Source organism: Fusarium proliferatum, assembly GCF_900067095.1.
Source record: "Fusarium proliferatum ET1 genome assembly, contig: FPRO_scaffold007, whole genome shotgun sequence".
Lineage (NCBI taxonomy): Eukaryota > Fungi > Ascomycota > Sordariomycetes > Hypocreales > Nectriaceae > Fusarium > Fusarium proliferatum.
In genome coordinates this window covers 2,542,550-2,546,908 of record NW_022194796.1, presented here as the reverse complement: position 1 = coordinate 2,546,908, position 4,359 = coordinate 2,542,550, and positions in this window count along the sequence as shown.

Here is a 4,359-nt window from a genome sequence, read left to right as displayed (position 1 = left end):
AATCTAAAAAAGTACTAAAAAATAGTTTAAATCTATTATAAGAAACTATCTTAAGAATAAAAAGAATCTTTAAAACTAAAATACCTAAAATATCTTTATAGACTAAAATAATTTTAAATAAGCACTTAAAGATAATTTTAAAGTAGTTAATAAAAAACAATAAGCTATAGTTAAACTGCTTATATTTAAATAATAAAAGTTATATACTATATACTTTATTAAGTTCTATTAACTAATAGCTAAGACCTAATAGAATAATAATGCCTTTATAGAGATTTACTACTAAAGCCTTAAAAAGGAAGTTAAGAATAAACTATACCTTATAAATAGACCTAAAGACCTAATTACTTATATCACTATAGTAATTAAGATTAATAAATAACAGTATAAATATAAATAAAAGAAAGTAAACTATAGATATAAAGATAATTTTAATTTATATTATTTTAATTAATAATATAATAATAACTAAAGTAATTCTTATAATTAAAAATAATAATAAAATAACTAATAAAGTAATACCTTATATAGAATATATTTAGGATAGATAATACTTAAAGCAATATAGCCTAGAAATAACTAATAATAATAAGATATATTTAAATATAAGTACTATAACTGCAATTAGTTTAGATATATAATGCAATAATATTTAGAACTATAAAAACTATAGAATCCTAATTAAGGTAAGTAGACCTTAAAATTAACCTAATAGTATAAGCCTTAAATAGTATAATAAACCTAAATACTAAAAATAATATAAGGTATATATAATATAGTAGAAATAACTGCCCTATATAAAGATAATATACCTAAAGAAAGATAGAACCTAAATAAAGGAAGCTCTATTAGGAAACTATAGGATAACTTCCTTATATATAAGAAAGCCAGTATAAATAAATCTAATAAAAAAATCTATAAAAAGTAAAATTAAATCTAATAAGAATACTATATATAGAGAATATTACTTAAAAAAGAGTATTATAAGAAGCAGGCTATCTATAAAGAAAATTAAAAAAAAAGAATCTAGAATAATATAAAACTTAAAAAATAAATTAATACTAAATAAAGATAATAATAGTAAGAAAAAAAGAAAGCTAAAAAATAAAAAAATATAACAGAACTATAAGTTCTAGGAATAATAAAATAAAGAAATCTAACTACCCTTAACTAAAATAAGTAGAAATAAGCCTTATAAACTATTAATAATATCCTAATTAGGACTATACTTTAAAAGATAGAAGAAGCCTAAAAGATAGAATATAAAGCTAGAGATTAACTCTATATATAGAAATATTAATAATTATAAGCTATAGGATATAAAGGCAAGGCAGTAAAAGTTATAGCTTAATACCTTTACTATAAAAATAAAGAAATTAAGTAAAAATAAAAATAAAAGTATAAATTACTTTATAACTAAAATAAAATAAAGATATACTTAAATTATAAAGATTTCTATATATAAAGAGCTAGAAAATATAGAGATATTAATATAATTAATATAGTATTAATTAGAGCCTATTATACTAAAGACGCTATAAATTTATAATATAAAAAAGAGAAGTTTAACCTATAGGATAATATATAGATACTTTCTATATATAAATAATATTAAAATATTTTATAGATCTTTTATAAAGACTATTAATATAATATATATAAATAAGAAAAGCTTAATAATAATTATTTCCTAATTATAATACTAAAGACCCCTAATAATAAGCTATACCTTAAGGAGAAAATAAAAAGATATCTACCTTTTATATAGTATAATAATTTTAAAGTATTAAAGCTATAATTTAATATAGCTTATTACTAATAGATCTATAAAAATAAAGATCTACTTAATAGAATTAGATAATTATAATATTTAATTAAGAAAGCAGAAAAAGAGTTTAAAGAATTAACTTAAGGAAAATATATATATCTTAAGAAGGAACTATTAGTTAATAATATTAATTTAGAAGATATAAAGGAACTATAAAAATAATAAAAGGCAAATAGCCTATATTTAGATAATAATAATATACTATCTAGATAAATAACCCTAAAAGAGGGTATTAGCAATAAACTAGAAAAATAATATTAGCAATAATTACTTAATAAAGAGTTTATTAATAACTGTATTAATAGTAAAGAATATTATAATAATAACTATAAGAAGGTTTACTGTAATGCCTTAAAAAAAGCTAGATACTATCTATAATAAAGCTATAGATATATAAAAAGCTAAATCTATAATAAAATATAAATACTTTAAGAGTAATATAAATAATAAGCATATTTATATATTTAGTGCTACCTATTTAAATTAAAGAAAGATAGCTAAATGTTTAGGTAGATAGTAAAATATAATAAAACTTTATTAACTTAAAAATAGTTATAAAGCTAAAAATACTATAAAAAAAGAAATTATTGCCTTATCTGCTAATTAATATAAAAAGATAACTCTTTAATTATAATAATAGTATTATAGACTAAAAGGCTAATTACCTTAAGATTATAGCTAAAAGAAGAAAATAAAAAGTAGATTTTAATATTATACCTTTAAGACAGGATATAAATATTATCTTAAATATAAAATAGCTTAAATAAGAAAACCTAATTATTAACTAAAAGAATGGCTAGATTATATTTCTTAATAACCCTAAAAGCAATAATAAAATAATTATAAGAAATAATAAGAGATCTTAAACCCTAACTACTAGAGAAGGCAGGGATAAGTATAAAATAAAGTATTTACTACCTCTAAAAAAAGTATAATATAAGTATAAAAAAGGCATATAAACTAAAAAATAGATTTTAGGCATTCTCTAATAATAAGACCTAAAAAAGAAATAATAATTAATAATAAGCCAAAATAGACTAATAAATATACCTAAAGAATATTAAGTTTATAATAAACTATTTATAGAAAATCTAGAAATAGGAATTCTTAAATACAGTAAATAGAATTATAAAATTAATCTTATAGATAATAACCTACTATTTTAAAAATTATATTTACTTAATAAAAGAGAGCTAAAAGTATAGAGAGAATATATTAATAAGATACTTAAAAAAAGATATATTAAAGAGTTAAACTTATTTTTAGTATCTTTAATATTTTTTATATTAAAGAAAAATAGAAAAGATAGATTTATTATTAATTACTAACTGGTTAATATATATACTATTAAGGATTAAACCCTATTTTTACTTATTATAAAACTTAAGGATTAATTATAAGGCAAAAAGATCTTTACTGCTTTAGACCTTAAAGATATATATAATCTAATCTATATTAAAAAAGGAAATAAATAGAAAATAGTATTTAAAACCTAATTTAGACTATTTAAATATATAGTAATGCCCTTTAGTCTTATTAATATTTCTATAATATTTTAGCAGATAATTAATAGTATATTTAGGCAGTACCTTAATATCTTTATAGTTTATTACCTAAATAATATCTTAATTTTCTTAGGTAATAAAAAAGAATATAGAGAATATATCTATAAGGTTTTAAAAATACTATAAGATATTAAGCTATTAGTTAAACTAAAGAAGAGTTACTTTTATATTATAAAGGTAGACTTCTTAAGATATATTATTATACTTAAAAAGATTAATATAGAAAAAAAGAAAATCTCTATAATTAAGAAATAAAAGATACCTAATAATATTAAAGAAATGCAAGCCTTTTTAGGCTTTACTAACTACTATTAATAATTTATTAAGGATTTTAATAAGGTTATAAATTTTTTAATAAAACTTACTAAAAAGGATAAGTCCTTTAAATAGAATAATAAGGCTTAAAAAGCCTTTAAATAACTTAAAGAAGCTATTATTAGTAAACCAGTCTTAACTATCTTTAATCTAAATAAAAAGATTAAATTAAAAATAGACTTATTAAATTACATTCTAAAAGGATAAATTAGTTAATAAGATAATATAAGAAAATTGCACCCTATTATATTTTACTTATATAAACTATATAAAGTAGAGCTTAACTATCTAATTTATAATAAAAAATTCCTAGTAATTATTAACTGTTTTAAAGAATTTAGATACTACCTTATAGAAAGTAAGTATTAAGTTAAGGTCTATACTAATTACTAAAATATTTTTTATTTTATTATTACCTATAAACTTAATTAAAGATAACTATATTATATAAAATACCTATATAAATTTAACTTTATAATTATTTATAGAAAAGGCTTAAAAAATAAAAAAGTAGATATAATTAGCTACAGACTAGACTATAATACCTACACTATAAAAGCAAAGGAATAGATATTAGAAAAGAATAAAAAGAAAGAGTTTAGATTTACCTAATAGATATAGATATTAGGATAGATATAAATAGTAACTACT